This window comes from Miscanthus floridulus, chromosome 16, assembly GCF_019320115.1.
Source record: "Miscanthus floridulus cultivar M001 chromosome 16, ASM1932011v1, whole genome shotgun sequence".
In the NCBI taxonomy this organism is placed as follows: Eukaryota; Viridiplantae; Streptophyta; class Magnoliopsida; order Poales; family Poaceae; genus Miscanthus; species Miscanthus floridulus.
Window position 1 is genome coordinate 38,178,293 of NC_089595.1, and position 23,289 is coordinate 38,201,581.

Below are 23,289 nucleotides of genomic sequence, written 5' to 3' on the forward strand. Positions count from 1 at the left end.
TTGATTGATTCTTCATCAAGGTCGGAGGTGGAGGAGGAAGATTGATCATCATCACTTGAATCTTCATCATCATCATCATCTTCTTCTTCTTCATCGTCACTTCAGGAGCTTGAGCTTGAGCTTGTCTCAACTTGCTTAGCCTTCATCTTCTTTTTCTCGATACATGCAAGAGCTTTGCCTTTGCTCGATGAAGAGGCTTCGTCTTGACCCATCTTTCATGATATTTCAAATGCCACTATCTTGCCAATGACTATGCCCAGGGTCATGGTGCTCAAGTTCTCCATGTTGTGAAGGATGGTGATAATGCTTGCATATTTCTTTTGTGGTAGCACAGGGATAATCTTCCTCATGATGTCCGCATCATCTAGCTTTGTTAATCCTATTGAATGGAGCTCATTGATAATTAGATTCAAACGAGAATACATATCACGAACAAGCTCATCATCATTCATTGTAAAGGAATCATAATTTTGTTTAGTTAGACAATATTTTTGCTCACAGACATTAGATGTGATGTCATGGAGCTCTTGAAGTTTTAACCAAATTTCATGTGCTGTATTTAAGTGAACACTTGGTTAAACACATCCATACTAAATGATGCAAACAAGCAATTTTTTGCTCTAGCATTGAAATGAATTTCCTTTTCTTCACTCTTCGTGGGTCTCTCGGGATTCTTAATGGGTTTCATCCCATCACGAGTGACTCTCCAACACCCAAATCAACCGCCTCAAGGTCACAAGCCATTCTAGCTTTATAATAGGGAAAGTTGGTGCCGTCAAAGTACGGAGGCCTAGAGGTATCCATCCCAATCACTCTAAATAGCGTTGGCTCAACAGCGGTTAAGCCAAAGGTCCAAAATGAGCCAACCAGCTCTGATACCACTTGTAGGGGACCATAACACCTAAGAGGGAGTGAATTAGGCAACTTAAAATTCAATTTCTAAACTATGGCCTCTTTTTCTAACCTTAGCAAAACCTATGCAAAAGATAAACTATCTATAAGTCCAACTATGGTTTTGCTAGTGTGTTGCTATCTCTACCGCAAAAAGAGTAATAAAACAATGTAAATGCAGAAGCTAAAGAGCAAGGTAGAGATATGCAAACTCCCATCGACTACTCCGGTATTTTTATCGAGGTATCGAGAAGCGCGCAAGCTTCCCCCTAGTCCTCGTTGGAGCCCCTCGTAAGGGCCAAGCTCTCGATCGGGTTACTCCATGGATAGCCTCAGGCCTTCCCCACGCGCAAGTGGGTCTCCGACGTGCCTTCCGACAAGCGTCTCCCGGATGCTCCTCGCCGTCTTCACTATCAAGCTTCCAGCCAAAACACCACGGGCCTTGTTCTCTCCGGTACACGGTGGCGGCCACACAACAACCGCAGTTGGTGTGATCTTGCAAGACTACAAGCCCTTCTGATGTACAACAATGGTGCGCACAAGCACTGAGTGGTAAGAGGTATGCAAACCTCACTAAACACTAGGCCTAAACCTAGAGCAAGCACATAAGCGATGGTCTAATCAACCTAAGCACTTCGCAAAGCACCTACGCTAATCACCTAATGAATCACTAAGCACTATGTAAGTGGAGATCACTAAAATGATGTGTCAACACCCTAGATATGTTTCCTTAGCTCCACTATTCTCAAATGGCCGATTGGGGGGTCTATTTATAAGCCCCACTGAGAAAGTAGCTATTGGGGACAAAATCCCGCTTTTCTGCTACTGACCGGACTCTGATCACGTCCTGACCGGACACGTCCGGTCATCCTGACTCTTAGAGCCACAATCAACTGATTAGACACTACCAGCATCTGGTCACATGCCACCGGACGCGTCTGGCCACAGTATCATCGCTCTGGAACCTTTCTGTACTCGATCGGACGATGTTGTCCTGCGTTCAATCGATCTTGTTGTTAGCGTCCGGTCGCTGCTTTTGCCGATCCTATTGATTGGAGCGTCCGGTCACTGTGCTACCAGCATCTGGTCCAGCGTCTGGTTACCTCTATGAGCTCGTTTCTTTATGATCTTGCGTCCGGCTTGGTTCCTATATTCGTGCTTGGACTTTGCTCGATATCTTGGATCTTCTCTTATGCTTCTAAGGTCCTGCTTAAGGTGTTTGATCATCGGATCATCATGTCGCCTTCGTCCAAATAACGTCTTGCACCCTATTGAACTACAAAACAATCACTTGCAAATTCATTAGTCCAATTTGGTTGTGTTGGTCATCAAACAACAAAATCCAACATAAATGGACCTAGGGTCCATTTTCCTTACATAGATAAATATACCTTTAACCCTCTGTAGGTCTAGGATCGAATATATGCTTAGCCATGCTTAGACCGGTAGAAGTCGGGTGATTTCCTGTCACCTATGAGATATAGGTGGATACTGGAGCACGGTTGGCTATATTTGCTATCATGAAAAAGAACCATAGGGTAATGTAACTGGAGGTCGGATGGAGTCTATGCGTAGGTTGGCTAATGTGATTCCGTCTGTGCTGATTAAGGACCGTACCATTGTTGGAACTTCTGTTGAGATTGAACACATGTCTCTCACTTAGCTGGCCGGATAACTCATTCCGACCGCGAAGATGAGTAGCTCAACTTAGGCTGGGCCCCATTCTATAAAAGTGCGCACTTTGGATGGTAGTAAGGATGTGCGGGGAGCCAGATGTGAGCCCAAGGGTAGGCCAGGCCTAAACGTCCTGGCAGCTGGTTGTCCCTGATTGTGCAGCGCTGGGCGAATCCACGAAATGTGGACCTAAGTTGTACCAAAGGTGACCTAAAGTGACCATTGATCTAGTCTGCCTAGGTTTGTGTTAGGAATAAATTCCCAGCTGGTTGAAATCGATTCAAATCATTGTCTCTCTTGAACAGTGAGAAACTTGACTAGCTCCAGCATTGTAGTAACTGTATTATGGAATGATGGTTATGATGAACATGGAATTATTATACTGGCTATGGTTACTATTGTATGCTACTAAATGATATACCACATGTTTGGTTTAGATTAGTTGCTAATCTAGAGATGAATAGCTATAATTAACTTGATAACCGAATTATAAAATGTATAGCTGAATTAGTGGGTTTTTTGCAAAATGTTGTCAAGCTAGCTCCACTTATAAAGCCTTGCATAATCCTTGGAGTCACTTTATTTTTAGTTTATGATGGGTAAGTCTAGCTGAGTACCTTCTCGTACTCAGGGTTTTATTCTCATTGTTGCAGATGGTACAGTTTATCATGGCAATTGCAAGAACTGCTTCTATCCCACCGTGGACGAGGAGTAAGCCCTAGGCAGGCATCTCTTATTAATCTCTCTCTTATGCTTTTTGTGGAAGTGTGATCGTGAGCTGGCACTATATTTAAACAATGTTGCAGATGTTGGTTTCAAACTTTTAATTTGCTTTCGCTACTATCTTACCTGAACGTGGTTTGTAATAACTTTAATTCGTACCCTAATGGATGAACTATATTTGTGAACTTTATGTAACATGTGACATGTATGTTGAATCATGTACGATCTTAGTTGTATGTTGATGGTCAATCGAGACCCTTCGTGGTACTCGACGGACTACCGGGTTTATATAGGCTAAAGAATGATAGTGCAACCACTTACGGGCTGCCATTGTACTTGTACTCTTATAAATTGGTCGGTTCTGCTACAATTAACATCTCCTGAAACATCTTGTGGGGTCTGAGCAACAAACCTCTGAGAAGATGGCCTAGCAGTATCTTGCAAAGATAAAATTTCAAGCTCACCTTCTTCTAACTGCTTATCAACAGCAGCAGAAACGTTAGCAGCACCAATTACAGGAGATGAAACTAGATTAACCGAAGAAGAAGGCAAAGTATCTTCGCCAAAATTCGCTCAAGGCAAAGACAAACTAGCTCCGCCAACATTCTCATTAGAATGCAAAGTGCCTCCCAAATTCTGTAAACAATCACTAAACGGAGTCAACATTGGTGGAGTCAATCCACTAGAAGAAAAAACTAAACTAAACATTCTCACCTTAGCATCACGACTTTGTTGACTAAGAATTTCTTGACTCTCAATATTTAGACCCAAATCTTCATCATCTTGCCCACTTTTCTCAGAACTGGAAGGAGCAGCGATTTTCTTCTTCTTAACAACTTTCTTAGTATGTTGAGAACAAGCTCTCTTTTTCATAACATTTTCTATGGCTAGCTTTGCAATACGAGTATAGGCTGGTGGTGGCCTTTCACCATACTTGATTAGAGCAACTTCAAAAACTCTATTTAGATGTTTATAGTCTATCCCCAAAATTCTATCCATCAAATCTTTCTCCTTCTTTAAAAATTTGCCAAGAATCACAACCGCCTTCACTTCGACTGCAGAGACAAAATCTTCATCATTTGTGTACGTATTTGGATGAGCAACTTCTTTATCTAGATACAAATAATCTTTCCCTCTCACAACTTTCTTGCGAAAATGAACAAAACTCTAGCCTTTTTTAAGAGGCCAAACTCGAGCTGCAAGATACTCTTCACAAAGATCACGAGCACTTTGCAAACTAGCAACCAACTTATAAGCTTTCACACAAACTTTAGAATTCCTTGTACTTGGAAATCAGGTTTACAATCAAAAGCATTCCTACCCATCTTAGCAGCCAAAGGGTAGCGCTTTACAATCTTCTTTGATGCATCCCTCTCTTTGACCATCGCAACTGAATGATAAACCAAAATCTATACCAATTTTCAACCCACTTGTTCTTGGAAGCTAGTGAAATTTGCTTAGCTAAACGAGCAGGCTTAAAACTACAACAACCAAAGTACTTGATAACATTCTTCACATCCACAATTTTGCTTCTAAATTGAGTATGCATCACATGAAGAGCATAGAAAGCTCTAATATCCAAATTTGCATCTTGAGATTTCACTGCCCAAACAAAAAGAGCAATCTTCGCTATTCCATTGGGAGTCAAATGATGCATCTCAATGTTATAGGACTTAAAAATTTCTTCAATAAAATCCTAGCAAGGCATGCAAAGTCCAGCAGTGAACTGATCTCGGAAAACAACACACTCATGAGGCTTTGGCTTACGAGTTGTTTCATCTTTAGGCAATCGACCAGAAGCCCTTTCCAACATCATATTAGCAACCATCCAATCTAATTCCTAATCATCCATCATTGACTTCCCAAAATTCAAAGATTTGGATCATCACCCACCAACCCTGACTCAGACACAAAAAACATCTGATAAATCTTCACCCAAACCAGAATGATTTGATTCAACAAGAGAATTTTCAGAAGCAACTTTTTCTTCAGAAGCAACTTTTTCTTGGTCAGACATCTAAAAACATGATAAGGCAAAATCCATCAAACAAAAAGAAAAAATTCAAACAAGTAAAATAAAAATAAATAAACATACCCAAAAGAAAACTCACCTTAGCAAATCAAGTGAAAAACCCCTTTTCAAACTTTGCCTTCGCACAGAAAGTTGACTTCACGAAAATTTGTCTTCACTTCACAGAAAATCTCAACAGCAGCTCCCCATCTTCGACAAAGCAGTAAAATCAGGGGGGGCAGCGTAGTATATATAGGCAGCGTCGGGTCAAACCCAACGGTTCGACTTCCACTGGTCAAAATCAACCTTTGCGATTCAAAAAATAAAACTATCCACAGACTAACAGCTAAAAATGGCCAACTCCAAAGTTCAGGACGATGTTTTTTGTCTTCGTTTTCAATCCAAACTTCGCGGGATTCAGACCTTTGGAGTAGGCCTTCACCCGCGAGGGGCTGCTGTTGGGGATTTAACTTCACCAAGAAAACTCAGCCCCTAAAACTTTAGAGTTGAAATTGTGATTTTCATAATAAAATTTGCTTTCAGGTAAAAAAACAAAGCGAAGATGAAAATTTAGCTTCGCCAAAAAGACTTCGTCTTTGCTAGAGAAAAGAAGGAAGCAAGGTAGAGCGAAGACAAGAATTTGATTTTGCTTTAGAAGAGAAAGAAACAAGGTTGAGCGAAGACAAAGTTTTGACTTCACTTAAAAGGCAGAAGAAGAAGATGCGAAAATCAACTAAGTCCAAAAAAGGCAAAGACTTCAAGAAGATTGATGACTGAAAGTTGAAGAATGAAGGTTCAGAAGGAGAAAAAGACCACTTTGCCCTTGTAGTTGAAAAGGGTTGTAATTATGTGAGTTACGGGTAAAATAGTCATTTTATGTAAAGTACGAAGACTGGGACCTCTATAAATACCCCCTCTAACATGTACAGTACGACCATGAAATGAATACAACTTTGATGCTTGTGTTCAAACTATGATGCTTTGTCATTTCCTTACCCAACATCTATTTTGCTATGCATCTACATATAATAATATGTCTAGATTCATAGCAAAATGGATGAAACAAAAATGTCAAAGTGACTTATAATTTAGAACGAAGAGAGTACATAAAAGTACAACATATGTGTGGTTAAAAGGTTAGCCCATGCACATATAACCAAATTTGAGGATGAGTTTATGGCTCCACTTACATGCACCACAAGAAAATTTGACTCACATAGGAACAATGTATATCCTTTCTTTGCTTAATCAAAATGTACCTTTTAGTGGCTTCAATAAATTTATTCACATATTGTATATAAGAGACTTTATGCCTTTGTTTCATGTATATCCATGACCAATCCATCTATGGTCTTTAGTGGAAATGTATATATAATTGCATAAAGATATTATTCGCATATAACTAGTGAAGAAATTAACTAAAATTTTGGGATAAATATCGATCTATCTAGACCTAGACCTAGACCTAGATCTACATCTAAAACTTCTACACTCTTGGAGGAAGATAAATATGGACAAAGTAACTATGTAACTACAGATTGATGTGAGCCAAGGAAGTTGGGGAAAAATAGGTCTAAATTACTAACAAAATTGAAATATTATCAGCCATGCCTCTTAAGATCAGAACAAAAATTAGTGAAAGAAATATAAAGGTAAACTTTGAAAAGACTTTAGGGATGGCATAAACTTACCTCTTAATCCCAACTCCTTCAAAGATTCAAATGGCAAAATCCCCCCTCCCCCTCTAATTTTGTAATTTCTCACCTCCAATTGGACTCAACAATGACATGAACTACAGTCGTGAGAAGGAAAAAGTGTATTTGTAGGTTGACTAAGTGAACTGCCCCTATTAATAATGTCTAGACACGATTCTCTTGACAACACTGCCCTTGATAATCTGGTTTTTCTAGAGGTGGTTCGGTTAAGACAACTGCCCCTAGAAATCCTATTTCCAAGGGTGGTTTATGGAAACTGCCACTAAAAATGGAATCAACTCCAAGGGCGCTTTGCTTAACGAAACCGCTCCAAAAAAATAGATTTCCAGAAGCAGTTTGTGAGCTAGTGTGCTTGTTGGCATTTCTTACCGACATTACCGAATATGGAGTTTTAAGTCCATCCCTGGCAACGGCGCTAGAAATGCTTGTTGGCATTTCGTAATGTTGTTAGTAAGATTTGTGTTTCCTAGAAACACCGCCAAGAAGCTCCGTTACGATAGTTTTTAATGATCATAGAAAGTATCCGCAAGCACACGGAATTATCGTTGTAGCATTTTACCTAGAAGTATTCTAGGATCATTATTTAAATTTTTCCAAAGGAAGGCATAGTGTAAAAGATTTTAGCAGGGACATGGACAAGATAATGTAACTATATACTAGACCAACACTCAAAATACGGGTAAGTCACAATGGTTTTCAAGATAGTATGACAAACACTTTGGCTAACCTCAAGGATAAATGGAAAAGAAAGAATAAAAGAATAAATAAAAGTTTCCTAAGTGGGGCAGGCTTATCCTAATACAGTCATACAAAGAATAATGAGTGGTCATACAAATACATGGTTAGAGCTAGACCTAATCGTAAGATAGACGGGAAGACCTCCATTGGTCTGCCAGCAAGCACGAGAGGCTTTATAAACTCCTATATGAATACCCGAACGTGAGGGAATTACAAGGGACGGACAGAGCTATCACCACCTGCCGCCTACCCCTCAACCGTGGATCACCGTCACATCCGAAGGTTCCCGTCACTACTACAAAACAAGGATATTATAGCGCTTTCTTGTAACATATTCATCAATGTGTTCCAGTGAAATTTCATAGTAACACAAAATAGTGTGTTACAAACTTCGGTTGTAACACAAAACACTTTTTTATAAAAATGTGTTACTGACAATAATGATAGTAACACAAAATTAATGTTACAAGCAAAATGTTACAAAAGTATACTATGTTGTAACACATAAATGGAACATATAAATGTGTTACAAATATATGCCATGTAGCAACACAAATAATGTTACGGTCCAAATGTTACAAAGAAACATACACATGTGGACCTTCCTATTCATAGGCGACATGGGCATCACATCTAGGTGTTGTCATGGCTATTAGGCAATCATGTCGTGATCATCACATGAGAACCAAGTAGCAACAAGTAAGCGATTAAAAAGGTTAATTCGATGCCAGAGCCTGTTGTCAATTTATTAGGCCGAACTCAAGACACTCTAGATGCCAGATCATAAGAACAAGTACAACAGGGAAGAAAAAAAATGAAAAACAAAAAACAAAAAGGTGAAAATAAATGGGATTAATATTGATATTTTTATGTTGTTGCACGAACCTACCTACCACTGTATAGGTTGATCAAGATTTTCATCTTTTTGGTTCACATAAATACCAGTGAGATTTACAACACATTGTCATGTAATATTGTTTTCTATGCTCAAAACCTGAGCGCAAATGTTTTTGTGGTTTTGAGTCTAAGAAAAAGCTATGCAAAAATAGTCACGTATGGCCACCATAAAAAGTTAAATCAAATAAGTAATCACCCAAAAAAATTAGTCTCAATGTTATAAAATGCATAGAAAGGCCACAAAAGAATGCATTTTTGTCTGGGCTTTAAATGATATTTGAGGCAATATGAAACAAGTGCCATCACAAATGAAATAGAAAAATCAAAAACAACCTTCAACATGTTTTGTGGTAATATTCAGAATATCATGAACCATCGTCTAGGACATTTACATATACAATGTGAATTCTTGAAGGGTTCGACAATAAAAGAAAAATATATGCTCTCCAACTTCACGACCATGCATCCATCATACTTTAGGCTTGAACAAGGTGATTAGGGATGCCACATCACATTAGTAACTTGCAATTCCAGAAAAAGGAATTGTCTAAGAATGTTTCAATATATTAATTGGAAAAACAATAATAAAGCTTCTAAAATTAAGACAAATTCAATATATGTCATGCCTGACTAATTATGAATACTATGTTAATATATATGCAGTTGTTGACCAAAAGTGAACTAGAGTCACAACATGAGCAAATTGCCTCCAATGTCTCTCTTGTCCAGTCATATGCCCACTCAAAATTAGAAAATAAAGAAACATGGTTAACCGTGAGATCACCTACAATTGTTAATTTCTTTATACATTTTCATTATCACATCATACAGGTATAACATATATTGTTACAATCATACCATTGACCACCCCAATAAAGTTCAAAGATATAAATTGTCATTATAATAAAAATTCAATAAATTCAATAAATATGAGAAGAACTTGTACAACCTCTTAATAGCACTTAAGTCCATTAATTCACTAAAAAGCAAGAAATACTATCACTGCATCAGTTATGTGGTACTTCAATATCTGAGACAGAATGTTGGAAATACATAAAAGCTATGAATTACATCAAGTGGACTCAAAACAGTTTGTTTCATCTCAACTATGAGGAAACAATTTAATATTCTAACAACTACAAATGGATATGAGATACTTCGACAATTCCTACTTGAAACTTAACTAATTGGGCAATGATTATATTTTCTCTAGGTCTGTTGAAATCGAAGTTCATCAAATTTGCCTTAATAATTCACAAGAGAACAACAAAGAATGATGAACAGCACATCCCCATCCAGATAGTCATAGTTACAATAGCTAGCGGTATTACAGGAACTACATAGATGATCTCTAACTTTTACAAATGATATAAGAAAATACAAGTTTTCATATTGTAGATGTTGGATAGTGTTCATCAAATTTACCTTATTATTTCACGAGACACCTATAAAGAACGGGCTACCAGCAAGGTAATTCCTCTTTTCAAAATTGTTTGACTACCTGATAATCCATATGCCGAACACTCTTTAGTTCATGCCCAAATATGATAAACTGGTAATCCATATGTAATCTGGTAAAAAAAATTGGAGCTCCGCTTACTTGTGTGGTAACAGACTAATCATGACAAAAGTGGTTGATGAGGGATTTTGAGTTCCTGCAATTGAAACCAAATATGACTGACCAGTCATGTATCGAACTAAAATAGGAATAAATGGCGACGATCCATGCCACTGAAAAGGTATTGGACAAAAATCTAATACACAAAAACATATATCCAAAGGAAATTGCTATCTATATAGGTTAAGAGCATGGTGATTAATCTCAACTAACCTGGAGACGCCCCTCTGTTGCGAATCACGATGGCCAGTAGCTCAACTTAGTAAGGTTGCCTTTTTTCTAATGAACTAGAATCAGATGTGCCAACCTCTGTTTGTAAAGGAGAGGAGTTAGTTACAAGAGACCTAAAGAAACTGTACAGGCAAAGCAAAGAGAAACATCCACAAGACAAATAACTTCGGTTGCTAGTGTACAAATATGGTAAACATAATTCAAAAGGCATGCATATGCAGCTCTTCTACATGTTTGCTAGTGTACAGTTTCACATGGTTGCCATTTAGTTAGACACAATGATGACTAATGCAGTGAAAAAGTTTCATTCTAAATGTTACTGACAACATTATCTGTGGAGATTGAGAAATAGCACCGAGGATATGCAGTTTTGAAATGCACATGGCTGACTCAGCAATGACAAACCATGGAATTATTTAGGCCTTCAGTTTTGCATTTGTTATAGATGAAATCAGGAAATTAAGTAATTTTGAGACAGATAGCATACACTCCATGCTTATGGTGCTCAAATCAGAAAAAAAAATTACAGCATCCCATCATCAAAATGAATGGCTGCATGCATGCTTCTCGCAAATGTTATCTCAAGTCAAGCATAAAGGGTAATAGTTGCAGATTAATGTGAAGGCCTAATGCTAAAAGGAGAAAGAGGAAAAAGTAACAACAAAACTCTATGGTCTGGAGGTGTAAAGTTGAAAGATGCTAAACAGAAACTGCGAATAGGAAGCAGACTATATCTGTCATGTGGGGCCTCTAGTACCGACGTCGGCCGCGCGTCCAGGAGCAGCAATCGCCGGCACCGAGTGGCTAGGCGTGGATTTAGGCATGCAGATCGACATGCAAGGATTGCTAGAATAAAGGAGTTTGTTTCCATTTGTTAGCAGGCCACGGGCCTATATAATTCATGTAATCGGCACTCTTTGGATTAAGCAAGAATGACCAACCCTAATCCTCTCTCTTCTTCCTAATCTCACCTCCTTCATCATTGGGCAGCCGGGCAACAACCCCGACGCCATTACCCGTCAAGGCTACGAGCTCCGTAGCCGAGGACCCGCTGTCTTAGGCATCGACGCCCTTGACAACCTGGTATCAGAGACTAGGCGATCCAGTCCATCCCGTGCCCCGTCGCCAACTCCAGCCGCCGCACCACCCTCAGCCGCCGCGCCGTCGCCCTCGCCTCGCGTAGACGCCATGGGCGACAACACTGTTAACAACGCCGACAACGCTGCCTTGCAGGCGACCTTGGACTCCCTAGTCGCGTCCATCAGGACCCTCCAGACGTCCATGGAGGCCAACGCCCAGGCCATCCAGCGCCTGGACGCCGCGCGCCCACCGCCGGGCGGATCGTCATCCTCCGCACACTCCAGGTCAGGGAGCACCACCAAGATCGGCCGCCGCGTTTCCAAAACCTCGACTTCCCGCGCTATGATGGCAAGTCCGACCCGCTGATCTTCATCAACCGGTACGAATCCTACTTCCACCAGCAAAGGATCATGGAGGAAGAGAAAGTGTGGATGGCTTCCTACAACTTGGAAGAGGGAGCCCAGCTGTGGTACATCCAGGTCCAGGCAGACAAGGGCATTCCCTCATGGCGCCACTTCAAGGATCTTCTCCATCTCCGCTACGGACCACCACTGCGCTCCAATCCCCTCCACGAATTGGCCTCGTGCAAGCGCACTAGCACTGTCGCGGAGTACCAGGACCGTTTTCAAGCGCTCCTCCCCCATGCCGGGCGCCTCAATGAGGGACAGCGTGTCCAGCTCTTCACAAGGGGCCTCCAGCCGCCGCTTAGCCTCGACGTCGAGGTCCACAACCCTCAGTCCCTCGTCGTCGCCATGAGCCTCGCCCGCAAGTTGGACCTCCACGATCAGTGTGTTGCGGCGGCCGCGCCACCACCACGCCTAGGGCGTGATCACCAGAGGGGCCTCCTACAGGCGCCACCGCCCCATCTGGCGCTCCCAGTGCCCAACACGGCGCCTGCGCCAACGCCACAACCGGTCACCGTCGAGGGCCACCAGGTCAAGCGCCTATCGCAGGCAGAGATGGAGGAGCGCCGCCGCCTAGGCCTCTGCTTCAACTACAATGAGAAGTTTGGGCGAGGCCACCACCGTGTCTGCCAACGCATCTTCCTCCTCGACTTGGTGGCGGTCGAGGACGACACCGACTCTGAGACAAACGAGGCCACTCCAGCGGAGCCCTAGATCTCACTCCACGCATCGCTGGCATGCGCACCAGTGAGACCATGCAGATGCGTCTCACGATGGGCGGCACCTCCCTCCTCGCCCTGATCGACTCCGGCTCGACGCACAACTTCATCGCCGAGGAGGCGGCCGCACACGCCTCGCTCCTGACCCTCACCCAGGGCCAACTGCGGGTCACAGTGGCCAATGGCGAGCGCATCCAGTGCCCTGGTGTGTTCCACAACGCGCCATTCTCCATCAATGCGGAGGAGTTCACCATGGATTTCTACGCCCTGCCGTTGGCTGGGTACGACATCGTCCTGGGGACCTAGTGGCTGGCAACGCTGGGCCCGATTCTATGGGATTTCGGCGCCCTCACCATGTCCTTCTAGCGTGATAGCCGCCGAATGCGCTGGTGCGGCACAACGGCTCCACAGGCTCTGCGATCCAGGCCTGCATCGGCGCCGATCTCCTCACCGCCATCCTCGAGGAATTTGCCCCTGTCTTCGCCGAGCCCTCCGGCATGCCACCAGCACGCACCCGCGGCCACTGCATCAACCTTCTACCGGGATCCACCCCGGTGGCTGTCTGGTCGTACCGCTACCCCGCTGTGCACAAGGATGAATTGGAGCGCCAATGCGCCGCGATGATGGCCCAGGGCATCATTCGCCGCAGTTCCTCGGCGTTCTCATCGTCGGTCCTCTTGGTCCGGAAGGCTGATGGCTCCTGGAGATTCTACGTGGACTATCGTGCCCTGAACGCCATCACGATCAAGGATGTGTTCCCGATTATGGTGGTTGACGAACTACTGGACGAGCTCCGCCATGCCCGCTTCTTCACCAAGCTCGACCTGCGCTCCGATTACCACCAGGTTCGGATGCGCGCCGACGACGTCGCCAAGACCGCCTTCCGCACCCACGACGACCTCTACGAATTCCTCATCATGCCGTTCGACCTCTGCAACGCGCCGGCGATGTTCCAGGCGCTCATGCACGACGTCCTGTGACCTTTCCTATGCCGCTTCGTCCTCGTCTTCTTCGACGACATCCTCATCTACAACGAGTCATGGGCCGATCATCTTTGCCATGTGCGCACCGTCCTCAGCACGCTCCAGCAACATCAGCTCTTCGTCAAGCGATCCAAGTGCGCGTTCGGGGTCGAATCGATCTCCTACCTCGGCCACATCATCTCCGCTGTGGGTGTCGCCATGGATCCCGCCAAGGTCCAAGCAGTGGCCGACTGGCCGCAGCCTCGCTCGGCACAGGCGGTTCGGGGCTTCCTCAGCCTGGCGGGGTACTACCGCAAGTTTGTTAGGGAATTCGGCATGATCGCCGCCCCCATGACAGCCCTCCTCCGCAAGGAAGGGTTCTCCTGGACGCCGGAAGCTGCGGCGGCTTTCGTAGCCCTCAAGACCGCCATGACGACAGCGCCTGTTCTCGCCCTGCCCGACTTCAACCGCGCCCTCGTCGTCGAGTGCGACGCATCCAGTTACGGGTTCGGCGCAGTGCTCCTCCAGGACCAGCACCCACTGGCATTCTTCAGCAGGCCGACCGCGCCACGCCATGCGTCCTTGGTGGCGTACGAACGTGATCTCATCAGCCTTGTCCTCGCCATCCGCCATTGGAGGCCATACTTGTGGGGACACCGTTTTGTGGTAAGGACTGACCATTTCAGTCTCAAGTTCCTCTTGGATCAGCGCTTGGCCACCATTCCACAGCACCACTGGGTGGGCAAGCTCCTCGGCTTCGACTTCTCCATCGAGTACAAGGCGGGCAACACGAACACAGTCGCGGACGCCCTTTCTCGCCGCGACACGGAGGAGGCCATGGCCCTGGCTATCTCGGGCCCCCGCTTCGACTACATCGACCGCCTCCGACAAGCTACGTCCACCGATCTGGCTCTGGTGGCGCTCAGGGACGAGCTGGCGGCGGGTACATGCGCGTCTCCCTGGTCGCTCCTCGACGGCCTCGTTGCATTCAAAGGCCGCCTCTACATCCCGTCGGCATCGCCACTGCTCCACGAGGTGCTCACCGCCATCCACGACGACGGACACAAGGGTGTTCAGCGCATGCTCCATCGCCTCCGACGGGACTTCCATTCGCCCAACCTTCGCAAGACGGTGCAAGATCACATTCGCGCCTGCGCCACCTGCCAGCGGTACAAGTCCGAGCGCCTGCACCCTGCTGGTCTCCTTCTATCGCTGCCCGTCCCGACGGCGGTCTGGACTGATATCGGCCTCGACTTCATTGAGGCGCTCCCACGCGTGGACGGCAAGTCTGTCATCCTAACGGTGGTTGGCCGCTTCAGCAAGTACTGTCACTTCACCCCCCTCGCGCACCCGTACACGGCGGAGTCGGTGGCCCGGGCATTCTTCGCAGAGATTGTACGCCTCCATGGCATCCCGCAATCTATGGTCTCCGACCGAGATCCCATCTTCACGTCGGCATTCTGGCGCGAACTCATGCGGCTCACAGGCACCAAGCTCCACATGACGTCGGCGTTCCACCCGCAATCAGACGAACAGACAGAGGCCGCGAACAAGATCATCGTCATGTACCTCCGCTGCCTCACCGGTGATCGTCCTCGACAATGGGTACGTTGGTCCCATGGGCTGAGTTCATCTACAACACTGCGTTCCAGACGGCGCTCAAGGACACGCCTTTCAAGATCGTCTACGGCCATGACCCGCCCACGATCCGTTCCTACGAGCCAGGCGACACCAGGGTTGCAGCCGTGGCCAAGTCCATGGCGGAACGTGACGAGCTGCTCGCCGACGTCCGCTACCGGCTTTAGCAGGCTCAGGCGGTGTACAAGGCCTACTACGACAAGCACCACAGGGAGGTCCACTACGCCGTCGACGACTGGGTCTGGCTCCGCCTCCGTTAGCGTGCCGCAGCGTCCCTCCAAGCTCCGACAACGGGCAAACTTAAACCCCGCTTCTACAGGCCGTACCGCGTCGCCGCCGTCATCAACGACGTCGCCTACCGCCTAGAGCTGCCGGATCGCGCCCGCCTTCATGACGTCTTCCACGTTGGCCTCTTGAAGAAGTTTGTCGGCACGCCCCCGACGTTGCCACCGGCCCTACCGCCGATCCACCATGGAGCGACGGTCCCGGAGCCCGACCGCATCACACGCGCTCGCCTTGCCCATGGCGTTCGCTAGCTGCTCGTTCACTGGAAGGGCGAACCCGCTTCATCAGCATCGTGGGAAGACCTCGACAGCTTCGTCGCCCGCTACCCCACGTTCCCGCTCGAGGACGAGCTGCTCGTCGAGGGGGGGAGAGATGTCATGTGGGGCCTCCAGTACCGACGTCGGCCACGTGTCCAGGAGCAGCAATCGCCGGCACCGAGTGGCTAGGCGTGGATTTAGGCATGCAAATCGACATGCAAGGATTGCTAGAATAAAGGAGTTTGTTTCCATTTGTTAGCAGGCCACGGGCCTATATAATTCATGTAATCGGCACTCTTTGGATTAAGCAAGAATGACCAACCCTAATCCTCTCTCTTCTTCCTAATCTCACCTCCTTCATCATTGGGCAGCCGGGCAACAACCCCGACGCCATTACCCGTCAAGGCTACGAGCTCCGTAGACGAGGACCCGCTGTCTTGGGCATCGACGCCCTTGACAATATCTCATATGGCTTCCAGTGATTGTACTCCATCTTCCATCTTGCAATTCAGAATAAGAGTTCAAACAAATGGCTTCCAGTTATAGTACTCCATGTTCCATCCTTAAGGAAGCAGACCTTGTTTCAAGGTTCAGACAAATGAATTTGATAAAAGTTTAAACTACTCAGCCATAGTAACCTGCAATAGGTCTTACAGGAATGAACTTAACTACTTAAGCATATGCCATAAAGAAAAGCATAGCCTTAGTGTATGAAGGTCAATAAGAAGAATATAATGGCTCCTATCTTCCTCAGACAATTAGTAAGAAAATAATATACCCCAAAATTACCATCACATAACCTAAGTTATAACACTATAATCGCTATTTTACTCCTATATAGTCACCACCGATGCACCTAATATAGGATTCCCCTAATAGAATATGTGCATTGAACATGCATAGTTCTTTTATAACCAAGCTACAGGCCGAAGTAGGAAAAAATCATTAACAAATTTCCCTCACTGTCTGCAACAAGTGTGTAAATAGTACTAAATCTCATATTGAAATTTTGGTAACACAAATTAACCTAGCTAACCATAACAATTAAGATGTTCACTGGCAATTTGTAACTATTAAAAGAGTACCCAAATTCAGGCTCAAAAAAAAAAGAGTACCCAAATTCATAATGTTCCACGAGGACCATTGTCAGTGGGGGTGGGACGGTGGGTGCGGTAGCCACCCTGCAGGCCAGACTACTATGAGCTTCGTCCAAGTTCTACACAACCACAGAATTAGTGCTGGACATCAGCATGTCAGAGTTAGAAATTAGAATAGACAGAGCAGCCGCGGAGAGAATCCGGACCTCATTGTTGGAGTTGACAACGGCGCCGACTTTGAGGTTCCACGGGTGGCCTCGCCAGAGGTAGATCTTCGTCAGATAAACTGCGACGCGCCACGGTGCCCGCCCCCCGCGGCTGCGTCGTCGCCGGTGAGCGGCTCGGAGAAGGAGAGGAAGGACGAGGCCGGGTCTCGGGTCCGGCGGCGGCGGCAGTCAGCTGGGGAAGCTAGCAGAGCTGCTGGGGGACGACGGCAGCGCCGCGGCGGCCGGCCCGGAACCTAGTGGCGGAGCATCTGGGGACGGCGGCGGAGCGGCGGCCGGCTGGGGACCTGGTGGCAGAGCTACGGTGGATTTGGTGGCCGGCTCGAGGAGAAGCGATCGCACGATGGATTAGGAGCGGCGTGGGATGCATGTTTTTTTTTCTTTTCTTTTGATCAAGGCGTGGGATGCATTTGGTTACCTGTTGCCGCGCGGTGGGTGCATATATGGAAGGAAACAATTAATTTTGGCGCTAATTTTTATTCAGGCTCGCGTGGGACGGAAATTTTTGGGGCGAACTCGTGCGGTCGTGCCGAGGCGCCGAGCAATAAAAAGATCGACATGACCTTTTGACCTTGGCGTCTTGCGGGCTGCCGTGGACCCTCTCCGTGTGCACTTGTATATTTATATTTTATTGATGAAGCATCTTTCGTCATTTTGTTCCTAAATTTTTATCGCCACGATTTACGTGATAATAATTTGGACTTAATTTATAAAAAATACATGTAATATTTCTATCTCTAGATAAATTTATTAAAAAAAACTAGATTTAAATATCTATCCAATGATATTAATTATGTATCATAAATATTAATATTTTTAATATATGTTTAGTCAAAGTTGTTTCTTGGAAAGCGAAAACACAGACATTCACGAACGATGGGAGTACATATCTAATAATATATTATCAAAAAGCGAAAATTTCTTCTTCCTTTGTCATCTGGACCATTATCACTCACTTTAACATTCCTGTTTTCACGATCATCTCTCACCCTCACCCATCTTCTTTGTATCAATGTATCCCTAGGTTCATCATCTCTCAATTACTTTGGGTACATATGAAATCGAATTTAGATAACGCTATACTCGAATATAAAAACAAATATTATCATACTCCCTTTGTCTCAAATTATAAGTCATTTCAGCTTTCTTGGAGAGTCAAAACATCTCAAGTTTGACTAAAATTATAAATAGAATTACAAAGATTTTATAACATCAAATAGGTATTCTATGAAAATATAATTAATGGAGAATCTAATAATACTTATTTGGTATCATAAATGTTATTATTTTATTATATAAATCTAGTCAAAATGAGATGCTTTGACTCTCCAAAAAAGTTAGAATAACTTATAATTTGGGATGGAGAGAGTATATAAATACAAAACAAATAGTTGAAATTCAAATTTGCATTCAGATATCTACTTGATTTCAATAAAAACAACAAGTATCTATTTGCTTTATGAATTTTTTTATTAGAACAAAGTTAATATACAAATAATAGTTGAAACTTTTTTAAAAGTTATCTTTACAACTATGACTATTTTTATTAATTTCAATATTACTAATGATGTCTAGTCATTATATTTTAATTATTTTTTAATGTAGTTAACAAACCTCAATTTTAATATGGTCAATTGTACTAGTTTTAATTAACTGATCAACATTAATATAACTTTCAATAACTGACATTCAACTTTAAAGTTGTATCTATCATTAATTAATATTGAATTATTAGTTGTCATTTTTAAAGAATTTAAAGTTTATCTACATGACTAATGTTATTCGAATGCGAATGTGAGGAGGGCATTTGCCTAGAAACCGTCAGACCATTGACTCCATAAAGTCCCCGCCTCTATTAATTCAAAGGCATGCCTCCTAAAATCTTTCTTTAGTAGTTGCCAATCGTGACATAGTATGGCCACACGAGCTCGTGCGCATAAGAGCATATGGGTCGCTTTCTACCATTCTTAAACTCATAATAGATGCACACATAACAACTCATTTAAATTGAGTCAATCCACTATCAATTTCCTTACGAGATTCATTCTATATTGCACTAGCATTTATTAAGGGCCTTGATATTTATTTGATTTAAGGTTGGATCAAATTCAATTAATTCCAAAAAAAATAACTAGTTCATTATTGTTGGCACGAGCACAATGCAATAATTATAAGTCCTGATGTAACGTATGGACATGCTTACTATAAATTAAATGCTATAAAATACATACATCATAGTGGATTGAATCAAAATAATTCCATAGTATATATTAGTTTCCATAAAGTTGTCAAAAAATAAATAAATTTGACTTAGGACAAATTAATAGAACTTGTTCATGAAAAGGATTAAATATATATGTGACAACACTTTACAATCTCATAACTCGAGGGGGTAGAATAAGTGGCTTATAAAATTTCAAAAAGGGAAGACGTGCTATTATATGGAATGTGAAATATCAATATGACCAAACCCATGCTTACATTTTTTTCAGACTTTTTTTTTGCGAGACAGACTATGTTTTAGTTACTTAGATATAGTGTGATTTAACTAAAATTTTCTCTGTGCATAAAGTTTTTGTTTTTGTCTCCCTCCTAAAAAATACTGATTCTTTTCGCGCTAAAAAAATAAGTTGAAACAAGTCGGGAGTGGAGCAGCCGAACAGCTAAGTAACAATGTCTCTTTTGGCGCAAACTTTTCATTTTTCACCAGAAATTTCGGATCTATCTGGCCTCCACCTCCACGGTTCCACCCGCCTCTCTGCTCTCCAGAGCACAGCGATCCGATTCGAAAACAAAAAGAGGCAGCATCCCTGAGGACGGTTCTTATAGCCGCCGTCATTGTTGCCATTCATATACTGCCTCCTGCAGTGGCCGTCCCTTTCGCCCTTCCTTGCGTCTCCTGCCGGCGTGGCGGCACCGTCACTGTCGTCATTGGTTGGCATCTCATGCGGCGGCCGTCCTTGCTCTCCATCCTGTTCTCGTTCGTCAATACCTGGCTGCAGTTAGCTTCAATTCCCACGATCTAAGTCACCGTCGTAAGTTGCTGCAGGACACAAGGTATATCGGTGCACAAGTCTCTCATCCAGGTCTTGAGTAGGCCGGGATCAGGCATGGAAGGGGGCCGTGATTTCAATTAGGTAAATAAACAAGTGAATTTGCTTCTCTGGTAGTGCCTGTTTAACTTGTGCTTGCTTCTGGGGTATTGGTTAGATCCCATTGTCAAATGTCAGCTGATGCTACTCTCGGAGGTTTGCAGCTCGTTACCTGTTTATGTTTTAGTGGATCCATATCACCTTGTACGGCACACAGCAAGTCTCACCCTCCCACAGTCTGAAAATAGTGGATTCATATCACCACGGTTATTAATTTTTGAAATCACATTATTGTAAAGCCTTCCGTTGGTGTCCGTTTATCCTTATGAAAATTCAGAAGATCTTATTTTTCATAAGTATACATCACTTATTCTTCGAAATGTACTGTTTGCATATCCTTCCTTTTCAGTTCATCTTAATGACAATTTCTTCTAATGTTTCAGGACACTATACGAGGAAGACTACTATAATTTTTGTTGTTCCAAATAGGAAATGAATACAATTTGATGTTGTGAGCTCTCGTGTGGATCAGGTATCTATTTTCAAATACATCGGGTCTAGTCATCTAGAGTTAATGAAAACAGAAATAATTTATGGGAAATTGATTAAATTTATACTATCATGTTGTGTGCATGCAGCACTTGTTTCTGCAAATATCAGTTACATGAAAAATCCCTTGTTACAAGAATTTCAAAACAGAAACCGGTTCCAGTTCCTTGGCCTGCAGGTAGCCATTCCTAATAGGGGCATGCTTGCTGGTAGTGTATAAATTAGAACTAGAGTTTATAAATGTCTAATATTGATCAAGAAGTCAAGACTGGGCTAAACCAAATGGTATTTTTCCCAGACATAACAAAACTGACGAAACCTATCTGGCTTACTATATCTTTTTTCCAAGCTATTTGGCTATATCCAATGGCATAAATCTGTTAGCAAATCGGCTTGATTTGGTATTCTTGCCACTGTAGTCTCATCTATTGTCATTGTTGAGGACCTTCTGGCTGTCAGGCTATCAAGGAAACGGGATGCTCTATTTCTCCAGTTTTCTCATTTTTCATTGCTCATCATTGGCCTTGCTCATCCATGTTTACAGCTTCAGATCCATGTCCTCTGTTGCCTCCATGTTCATGTGGGATTATCCATTTAGCTTGATTCAATTATTCGTGGTTTATGGATATCTACCTAGGAGATGGGCTTCCACTAATTTGGTTCCTGCTCTCGATCCGTGAGATCAGCCTCTGCTAATTGGATGTGTCTCATTTTTTTATATGACCGTAAGGCTTCCTGTAATGCCTTTTTGTCTACTTAACTAATGGTTTTCTTATTATTTGTTTTCTAAATATTTTAGAATCATACATAATATCATCTGACTCTATATAATCTTCATTACAAAATTGTATTGTTCTTTCATGTGGTTAAACAGTTTACAATTGTAATATATGTTCAACTGATATAGACCTCCTCCTTATACATTTGAATGGATACTTTCCATCTACTCAGGCAGTATAAGTGCTTACCTCGGTGGTGCATACAAGCGAGCAACATTCTCCACCCTGGCCACTGTGGACAATCAGGCCTGGCCTGTTCCTGCATACAAGCCTGCAAGGCCAAGGCACCTTTTTTTAGCGCCCTGGCAAGAAATTGCTCTACTAGGCCAAGGTGCTTCAGGTATCACACATGCATATTTCTCCAACTTTGATTTGTTTGTTTGATATGTGCTCTGCAACTAGACATCCATGTATTTTGCTTCTCTAAAATGTAAATGTGGCAACCTAAGTTCCCAGCTGCCCATGAGGACGAAGGAAAGATCAGCTACTATTTGAATAAACTGAATTACTTCAAAGTGAAATTTCAGTATGTCATTTGCTTACTATAAATAGCTCGTGGATTAAAGAGTATTTCATTCATGTATCTGATCTTATTGATGTGTTTCATGCAGTTAGGTGTTTTTAAGTGCTAAAGTAAATATGGAAGATTTGAATCAATAAGTTGGGAAATTAGTACAGGACCTCCTCCTCATATATTATGCCATTATTTAAGCTCTAGGATCTTACCTTTTTTTAATGATCATGATGTACAACTAAGGGTTGTTGCTCACTAAGAGATTATGTCAAATTAATATAGGTTGGGTCCATGGTGCCACTAATGGCTTCAAAATATCCTTATAAGGCTAATGTGGCCTATGCAACTCTCTTGAGCACTGATCCAGAAGCCATTGTTGGTGGAGCTAAGACAACAAGTCAATTCTACAAAGTGCATATCAATCATCCTATAGCAAAAGATGAGCCATTAGTGAGGCCCATGCTTGGGTGCAACAATATTGGTTATGCTCAAGCAAAACGAGTCTCAATTGCTTGGCCTTCGATGTTTGTATGTTAAAACTAGCTTTCTTAACTTTACATCAATGTACATATGTGGCCTAATTTGTAATCTTACAACTTACATTTTCTTTGCAGGTTGAAATGATTAATGGTTGAACTCCTACATCGATGTGTACGAAGAATGGAAGAAGCAATGGACTTTATGAATCCTAGCTAATTCTTGATTTTTTTCTTTCTAGTATGGACTATGTGTGTTTGCTCTCTAGAACCATATCGTTATGTACATATACTATGATTTAATCTGAACAAGCACTATGTTTGAAATAATCCTACGATATGTGGATCTTGCTATGATTATTAAAATTTGTGCTTTATGTGATTTTGCAATGTGTCATGTTTGTGTGATTATATAATAATCCGTGTGCCAAATGTATAGGCGAAATAAATATTTGTTTTATAATCTAAATATGTTACAATAGATATAAACAAGTGTTACAAACCATGTGTTTCTTTGTTCCATATTGTGTTTTACCATAATATAGAAGTGTTACTAGAACTAAAAAAATGTTACAACAGACAATCACTTTAGCACTAGACCAATGTTCCGATAGATAAATAAATGTGTTACAAAATATGCATTCTACCATAATGTGAAGTGTTACTAGAGCAAAAAAAAGGTGTTACAATAAAAATTATTGTAACACTAGACAAA

General features: G+C 43.0%; 2 long non-coding RNA genes across 2 annotated transcripts; one reads left to right on the plus strand and one right to left on the minus strand.

Moving 5' to 3' along the window:
• Positions 1-10,072: 10,072 nt before the first annotated feature.
• Positions 10,073-10,931, minus strand: LOC136510144 (uncharacterized). The gene is made up of 3 exons (XR_010772625.1): positions 10,481-10,931; positions 10,250-10,304; positions 10,073-10,150 (listed from the first exon to the last, which is right to left on the minus strand). It is a non-coding gene; the product is annotated as an uncharacterized lncRNA (long non-coding RNA).
• A 9,025-nt stretch (positions 10,932-19,956) lies between these two features.
• On the plus strand, positions 19,957-22,878 carry LOC136510077 (uncharacterized). Its single transcript, XR_010772609.1, has 5 exons — positions 19,957-20,301; positions 20,700-20,788; positions 21,757-21,924; positions 22,381-22,626; positions 22,713-22,878. It is a non-coding gene; the product is annotated as an uncharacterized lncRNA (long non-coding RNA).
• Positions 22,879-23,289: the final 411 nt, after the last annotated feature.